Below are 9,707 nucleotides of genomic sequence, written 5' to 3' on the forward strand. Positions count from 1 at the left end.
GTGGGGCCGCCCACTATATAGACTGTTATTCACTGTAAGCATATTTTTGGGCCATTTATTTTATTATCGTGGCTGCACATGGTTTATAGAAACTCATGAGGCACCTGTGCTCAACTGTACACAATGGAGTAACTATATCCGGAGGTAGGGTTAGGTAACGTCAGGTTGCGAGTAGTCAACTGACACATAAGCTCCTGGCCTGCATAGACCAAGCATGCATCATACTTCTTTATTGAATCTCTCTATGCTTGTAATTGTATGCATGTGCATGTGATTGCTATTATGCTGTGTTCACCTGTGTTTGTACTTTCGTGCCGATGTAACTATGCGAATTCCTAGACTTAGGCTATGGACCCCTTAGGTTTCTTGTGTAGTACTCTACTGGGAACCTTAGATTCTCACCCCTATTTTTTCACGTTTTCAAATGGGGATAGGCGTGATATTCTTTGAATACCCAGCATTTGGAGAATACGTGAACCCCACAATGGGAGGCCTGGTGTTTTGGGATATACCATCTACTCGTACATATTACCTTCCAAACCACCCATTCTATTATCCCTTGCTCAACCCAGATTTCGACACAGACATGTATGATATGCTGTTATCCGAGCTTCATCCAGGTAGAAACCATTACATTTTTTTCCATATCCTTTGAACATGGTAGAGCCTAAGCCAGAATCCCTAATGCCCCAACAACCAGAGTACCCACCCTAGTTCGATCCCGCTCAGGAGACGGTGATCCCGAATGAGCTGATGCTCATCACCTTACCACCAACTCCAGCAGCCGAGCCATTTAACAACCCTTAGAGAAAAGCCATTGAATCAACCATTTCTGATGGCTTTGGATCATCATCATCATTGTCATCGAAAGACTCTCAGATGTGGATCGAGCAAATGATGGTTGATCTGTATTCTAGCTCATCCAAGGTAGTGGAAGCGGGGGACGTTGGGAAGGTGAGCAGCAGCAACATTACTAGTGCGTTAGGGTAACTCGTTCTACTTCAGTACAACGTTCTTTGTTCCTTCAACTATCATCGATCTATGGCTAGTAGTAGTGGTAGTCATTGCCCTTGCTGTGTATAGAATTTTTAGAGGGATAATATCTTTGTACATATTTACATAAGTTAGACAAGTCCTAGCGTAAGGTGGCTGTTGTGAGTCAGGGCCTGATATTATCAGTCTTAGCATCTGTATATAAGAGCCTGATGTATATAAACAAGTAGTGGTGTATTCTATATGAAACATGATGATGTATGAACCGCCTACATTTTAACTCGTATATTTGGCTAACTTGCAACCTCAATAAAGTAATACTAACTCATATTTATATATTTAATATATCTAGTATAGAGTCCCTAAGATAAGCCAAATAGCAGCATCTAGCGACTAGCATTGGTCATGACATGGTAGAAACTTAATTGTGTGATGACTCCAAAATTAGATCAACTGGAACACACTCTCACTTGAAGGTGAATTGATTTCATGCTTTCTAAATAATCTAACACAAAACTGCCACTTTCTATAAGGCGCAAGTGCTGTTCAATTGTCTTTTAAGCACTTCGATCAGTTTCGACCAAGCTCATCAGAAAGAGAGATGTCCAAGGCCAATTGCTTGGACAAGGTGTGATTTTTTACTCTAGACTTTCGAGGCTTTAAAAAAAGAAAAAAGAAAAGACAATGACAGATTGATTCAAGCTCCTGAGTGCATTTTCTACAGATTTGCGACAAGGAAGGGATTCGGTAGTGGAGGACTTACAAGACTAGCAGCTTCTCATGGACGCATCTCTAATGAAAGAATTAAAATTTTTGAAGTATATAGAGCATCCATAAGAGTCTCCAAGTTTCCTTGTGTTTCATCAGTCAGAGTAGAAGTCAATTGGGTGGTGATGAAATAGGTAAGTTATGAGCGGATATTTTATACACTTTTTGGCATCATATTCATATAGTTTTCATTATTTTTGCTTAAGGTTTATTCTATTTTTATAGATTTTAGTGCAAAATTCATATTTTTGAATTCTACTTTGAGTTTGTGTATTTTATGATGATTTCAGGTATTTTCTGACTGAAATTAAGGAGTTTTGGTAAAGCCTGATTCAGAGACAGAGTAAGGACTGCAGATGCTGTCGGATTCTGACCTCCGTGCACTCGAAAGAGCATTTCTAGAGATACAAGAGTCCAAATGGCGCGCTCTCAATGGCTATGGAAAGTTAACATCCAGGGCTTTCTAGAAATATATAATAGTCCATACTTTGCTTTGGAAATGAAGGTCCAAAACTGGCGTTCAATGCCAGCCACCTACCCATTCCTGGCGTTGGACGCCCATAAGGGAGCAGCTGGCGTCCAATGCCCAAAAGGGAGTCCCAAGCCAGCGTTCAACGCCCCTAAGGGGTACTGGCTCATGGATTTCAATCAAGCTTACCCAAACACTCACCAAGTGGGCCCCAGAAGTGGATTTTCGCACTAAAAGACTATTCTATCTTATTTCTGTAATCCTTTGTCATTAGATTATTATATATAGGAGAAGATCACCCTTGTTTAGGATATTCTTCCATCTTCGACCATCTTCTTCCCCTACTTTACATTTGAACCTCTCTTTTTACAGTATAAGCAACTAAACCTCCTAGGTTAAGGTTAGGAGCTCTGCTGATTTTCATGGATTAATAAAAGTACTACTGTTCTATTTCAATTCGTGTGTGACTCTATTCTAAGTTGTATTTTCATTCTTCAACCTTATGAATGAGATGACCTGTGACAATCATCCTCCTTCTACATGGGTTCAGTGTGAGTCCTTGACCGGAGATCACTAAACCACAAGCTTGATCATACATCTCTTAGATGGCTAATCCACGACTTCATTGGGGACTTCTCGAAACATCAGTTTAGCTGAGGTATGGGGAGATTAGAGTCTTTGTGGTAGAGGCTAGAACCAAGGTGCAATATTCTCTGATCCAGAAGATTCGGCCTTGTCTATGGCGTTTTTAGTAGGATGATCAAGGGGATGAACGGCAGGAGCTTCACCCTCGTTCAGATTGAGCGCACACTAAACCTGGCATTCAGCCTGAGGGAGGAAGATTGGCGGCCAGTGACCTGGCGTTGATCACTTACAGCCTACTGATGAGCGGATATTTTATACGCTTTTTGGGGATAATTTCATATAGTTTAGAGTATGTTTTAGTTAGTTTTTAGTCTATTCCTAGTAGTTTTTAGGAAAAATTCATATTTCTGGACTTTACTATGAGTTGTGTGTTTTTCTGTAATTTCAGGTATTTTTCTGGCTGAAATTGAAGGAGCTGAGCAAAATTCTGATTCAGGCTGAAAAAGGACTGCTGATGCTGTTGGATTCTGACCTCCCTGCACTCAAAGTGGATTTTCTGGAGCTACAGAACTCGAAATGGCATGCTTCCAATTGCGTTAGAAAGTAGACATCCAGGGCTTTCCAGAAATATATAATAGTCCATACTTTGCACAAGGATAGACGACGTAAACTGGCGTTCAACGCCAGTCCTCTGCCCAATTCTGGCGTCCAGCGCCAGAAAAGGATCAAAAACTGGAGTTGAACGCCCAAACTGGCACAAAAACTGGCGTTCAACTCCACAAATGGCCTCTGCACGTGACTCACTTAAATCTCAGCCCCAGCACACACCAAGTGGGCCCCAGAAGTGGACCTCTGCATCATCCATCATAGTCCACTCATATTTTGTAACCCTAGGCTACTAGTTTAGTATTTAAACAACTTTTAGAGACTTATTTTGTATCTCATGACATTTCAGATCTAAACTTTGTATTTTCTGACGGCATGAGTCTCTAAACCCCATTGTTGGGGGTGAGGAGCTCTGCTGTGTCTCGATGAATTAATGCAAGTATTTCTGTTTTCTATTCAAACACGCTTGTTCCTATCTAAGATGTTCACTCGCGCTTAACTGTGATGAAGGTGATGATCAGTGACATTCATCACCTTCCTCAAACCATGAACGTGTGCCTGACAACCACTTCCGTTCTATATCCGATTGAGTGAGTATCTCTGAGATCTCTTAATCAGAATCTCCGTGGTATAAGCTAGAACTGATGGCGGCATTCATGAGAATCCGGAACGTCTAAACCTTGTCTGTGGTATTCCGAGTAGGATTCAAGGATTGAGTGACTGTGACGAGCTTCAAACTCCTGAAGGCTGGGCGTTAGTGACAGATGCAAAAGGATAGTAAATCCTATTCCAACTGGATCGAGAACCAACCGGTGATTAGCCGTGCTGTGACAGAGCGCGTGAGCGTAGTTTTCACTGGAAGGATGGAAGGTAGCCATTGACAACGGTGATCCACCAACACACAGCTTGCCATAGGAGGACGTGCGTGCGTGAATCAGAAGACAGAGGAAAGCAGAGATTCAGAAGACAAAGCATCTCCAAAACTCCAACATATTCTCCATTACTGCACAACAAGTAACCTTTAATTTATGCTCTCTTGGTTATTCATAATTCAACTGATAAACATAATTGACTTCCTGACTAAGATTTACAAGATAACCATAGATTGCTTCAAACCAACAATCTCCGTGGGATTCGACCCTTACTCACGTAAGGTATTACTTGGACGACCCAGTGCACTTGCTGGTTAGTGGTACGCGTTGTGAAAAGTGTGATTCACAATTCGTGCACCAAGTTTTTGGCGCCGTTGCCGGGGATTGTTCGTGTTTGAACAACTAACGGATTATTTTGTTGCTTAGATTAGGAAAAATCTTTCTTTTTTTGGTTTAGAGTCTTTTATTATTTATCCCTTGTTAAAATACTTTAAACTTATAGCTCAGTTATTTAGAACGTGGTGTTTATGTTCATGATAATTGGCTATCATATTTTTTTTTAAAACCTTTTTCAAAAATAATTTTTCTATTAAATCCTGTGCCAAACTTTAAGTTTGGTGTTTTCAAAAATAATCTTTCTTAAAATTTTTGAAGGTCCCATAACTCATTTGGCTAGAGCGTTAATCTGTGTTCTTGGTAATTGGGTTAGAGTCTTTTATATTCTTTTCAAAACCTTCTTTTTCATAAATAATATTTTCTCTATTAAATTTTGTGCCAAACTTAAAGTTTGGTGTTTTCTTGTTGATTTCCCTTTGGTTTTCGAAAATTTTGGTTTGGTTTTCTAAAAATTTTAAGTTTGGTGTTCTTTCTTCATGTTCTTGTGTTCTTGTGAGTCTTCAAAGTGTTCTTGAGTTTTCCTTGTGTCTTGATCTTAAAATTTTCAAGTTTGGTGTTCCTTGGTGTTTTCCCTCCAAATTTTTCGAAAACAAGGAGCATTAGATCTAAAAATTTTAAATCTTGTACTATCTTATTGTTTTTCTCTCTCCTCACTAAATTCAAAATAAAAAAATATCTTTTCAAAATATCTCTTCTAACTTCCTAACTTCTTATCTTTTCAAAATTTGTTTCAACTAACTAACTAACTTTTTGTTTGTTTCTTAACTTTTTCAAAACTACCTAACTAACTCTCCCTCTCTCTAAATTTCGAAAATATCTTCCCTCTTTTTCAAAAATTTCTTTTTTATTAACTAATTAATTTCTTTTTTTTATAAACGAAAAAAAAAAATTTTTTTAACTTCAAAATTCAAATTCTTTTTAGTTATTTTATTTTATTTAAGTATTTACTTCTTATAAAATAAAATAAATAAAAAGGTAAATCAGTCCAAGTTATATCCATAGATCCATCATGGACATAAGTGGAAATGAACAGTCCAGGAGGACTCTGGGGTCATATTCTAACCCCTCTACTGCTTCATATGGGAGTAGCATCTGCATACCCTCCATTGGAGTCAGAAGCTTTGAGTTGAATCCTCAGCTCATTATCATGGTGCAGCAAAGTTGCCAGTATTCCGGTCTTCCACAGGAAGAACCTACAGAGTTTCTGGCACAATTTTTACAAATTGCTGACACAGTACATGATAAGGAAATAGATCAGGATGTCTACAGACTATTACTGTTTCCATTTGCTGTAAAAGATCAAGCCAAGAGGTGGTTAAATAACCAACCTAAGGCCAGCATAAGAACATGGAAACAGCTGACAGAAAAATTCCTGAATCAATATTTCCCTCCAAAAAGAATGACACAGCTAAGGCTGGACATCCAAGGCTTTAAACAAGGAGATAATGAATCTCTTTATGATGCCTGGAAGAGATACAGAGAGATGCTACGAAAATGCCCCTCTGAAATGTTTTCAGAGTGGGTTCAGTTAGACATCTTCTACTATGGGCTTGCAGAAGGAGCTCAGATGTCTTTAGATTACTCAGCTGGTGGATCTATCCATATGAGAAAGACAATTGAAGAAGCTCAAGAGCTCATTGATACAGTTGCCAGGAATCAACATCTGTATCTAAGCAGCAACCCTTCCATGAATGAAGAGGTTAAAACAGTAACTGCTGAATTCAGTACTGTAAAACAAGCTGCTGAATTCAATCAGCAATTAGATTTTCTAACAAAGCAGCTAGCTGAATTCAAAGACAGGTTACAGGAGACAAGGATAGCTAATATACATATGGACGAACAGTTTAAGCAAACAAAGCAGCAGCTATCAAAGCAAATAGCAGAAGAATGCCAAGCAGTTCAATTAAGAAGTGGGAAAACATTAAATACCCCACCTCAAGGCATCAAAAATTCAAGAAATGAGCGACCCACCAAAGATTCCCCTGAGGACAGTAAGAGCCCAGGGAAAAATAATTCTGGCACTAAAACGCCAGAAAATGGGTGGAAGGCTGGCGCTGAACGCCCAGACCATGCCCAAAACTGGCGTTCAGCACCAGAAACAAGGCAGGATTGGCGTTCAACGCCAGAAATGGGCAAGAATCTGGCGTTGAACGCCCAAATGGGGCATAATCCAGCGTTGAACGCCCAAAATGGGCACATTTCTGGCGTTCAGGCGCCAGGAACAGACAGTGAGTTGGCGTCTAACGTCACTCCAGCTTCTGACTCTGGTACTCAATTGCCAGTGAGGGATCAGACACACACAAGTGCTGATAACAACCCCTCTAAAAAGGCTTCTTTAACCACTAAGGTTGAGGAATATAAAGCCAAGATACCTTATCCTCAAAAACTCCGGAAAGAGGAGCAGGATAAGCAATTTGCTCGCTTTGCAGATTATCTAAGGACTCTTGAAATAAAGATTCCATTTGCAGAGGCACTTGAGCAAATACCTTCTTATGCCAAGTTCATGAAAGAGATCTTGAGTCATAAAAAGGAGTGGAGAGAAACAGAAAGAGTTCTCCTCACTGAAGAATGCAGTGCAGTCATTCTGAAAAGCTTTCCTGAAAAGCTTAAAGACCCTGGGAGTTTTCTGATACCATGCATATTGGAAGGTGATTGCACCAAGACAGCCTTATGCGATCTTGGGGCAAGCATCAACCTAATACCTGCATCCACTATCAGGAAGCTTGGCTTAACTGAAGAAGTTAAACTAACCCGGATATGTCTCCAACTTGCTGATGGTTCCACTAAATACCCATCAGGCGTGATTGAGGACATGATTGTCAGAGTTGGGCCATTCGCCTTTCCCACTGACTTTGTTGTGCTGGAAATGGAGGAGCACAAGAGTGCCACTCTCATTCTAGGAAGACCCTTCCTAGCAACTGGACGATCCCTCATTGACGTCCAACAGGGGGAAATAACCCTGAGAGTCAACGATGACGAGTTCAAGTTGAACGCTGTCAAAGCCATGCAGCATCCAGACACATCAACAGACTGCATGAAAGTTGACCTTATTGACTCTTTGGTAGAAGAGACCAACATGGCTGAGAGTCTTGAATCAGAGTTGGAAGACATCTTTAAAGATGTTCAGCCTGATTTGGAGGATTCAGAGGACATGAAAGAGCCTCTGAACTTTCTTCTGAAAGAGGAAAAACCTCCTAAACCCGAGCTCAAGCCACTACCACCATCCTTGAAATACGCATTTCTGGGAGAAGGTGACACTTTTCCAGTGATCATAAGCTCTGCTTTAAATTCACAGGAAGAGGAAGCACTTATTCAAGTGCTAAGGACACACAAGACAGCTCTTGGGTGGTCCATAGGTGACCTTAAGGGCATAAGCCCAGCTAGATGCATGCACAAAATCCTATTGGAGGATAATGCCAAACCAGTGGTTCAACCACAGAGGCGGCTAAATCCAGCCATGAAGGAAGTGGTGCAGAAAGAGGTCACCAAATTACTAGAGGCTGGGATTATTTATCCCATTTCTGATAGCCCCTGGGTGAGCCCTGTTCAAGTCGTCCCAAAAAAAGGGAGGCATGACAGTGATTCATAATGAAAAAAATGAACTGGTTCCTACAAGAACAGTTACAGGTGGCGCATGTGTATTGACTACAGAAGGCTCAATACAGCCACCAGAAAGGATCATTTTCCTTTACCATTCATAGACCAGATGCTAGAGAGACTAGCAGGTCATGATTATTACTGCTTTTTGGATGGCTATTCAGGCTATAACCAAATTGCAGTGGATCCCCAGGATCAAGAGAAAACAGCATTCACATGTCCATCTGGAGTGTTTGCTTATAGAAGGATGCCATTTGGGCTATGTAATGCGCCTGCAACCTTCCAGAGATGCATGCTCTCTATTTTCTCTGACATGGTGGAAAAATTTCTGGAAGTCTTCATGGATGACTTCTCAGTATATGGAGACTCATTCAGCTCCTGTCTTGATCACCTGAAACTTGTTCTGAAAAGATGCCAAGAAACCAACCTAGTTTTAAACTGGGAAAAGTGTCACTTCATGGTGACTGAAGGAATTGTTCTTGGGCATAAAATCTCAAACAAGGGAATAGAGGTGGATCAAGCGAAAATAGAGGTAATTGAAAAATTACCACCACCTGCCAATGTTAAGGCAATCAGAAGCTTTCTGGGGCATGCAGGATTCTATAGGAGGTTTATAAAGGATTTTTCAAAAATCGCAAAACCTCTAAGCAACCTGCTAGCTGCTGACACGCCATTTGTGTTTGACACAGCATGCCTGCAGGCGTTTGAAACGCTGAAAGCTAAGCTGGTCACAGCACCAGTCATTTCTGCACCAGACTGGACATTACCATTTGAGCTAATGTGTGATGCCAGTGATCATGCCATTGGTGCAGTATTGGGACAGAGGCATGACAAGCTTCTGCATGTCATTTATTATGCCAGTCGCGTTTTAAATGATGCTCAGAAAAATTACACAACCACAGAAAAGGAATTACTTGCAGTGGTTTACGCCATTGACAAGTTCAGATCCTACTTAGTAGGATCAAAGGTGATTGTGTACACTGACCATGCTGCTCTTAAGTATCTACTCACAAAGCAGGATTCAAAACCCAGGCTCATCAGATGGGTATTGCTTCTGCAAGAGTTTGATATAGAAATAAGAGACAGAAAAGGGACAGAGAACCAAGTAGCTGATCATCTGTCCCGGATAGAGCCAGTGGAAGGGACGTCCCTCCCCTTCCTTGAGATCTCTGAGACGTTCCCTGATGAGCATCTATTTGCCATTCAGGAAGCACCATGGTTTGCCGATATTGCAAACTATAAAGCTGCAAGGTTCATACCCAAGGAGTACATAGAATACAAAAAAAGAAACTAATTACTGATGCAAAGTACTACTTGTGGGATGAGCCCTATCTCTTTAAGAGATGTGCAGACGGAATTATCCGTAGGTGTGTCCCCAGAGAGGAAGCACAGAGAATCCTATGGCATTGCCATGGATCTCA

Source organism: Arachis ipaensis, chromosome B8 (assembly GCF_059453495.1).
Source record: "Arachis ipaensis isolate K30076 ecotype BB chromosome B8, ASM5945349v1, whole genome shotgun sequence".
Lineage (NCBI taxonomy): Eukaryota > Viridiplantae > Streptophyta > Magnoliopsida > Fabales > Fabaceae > Arachis > Arachis ipaensis.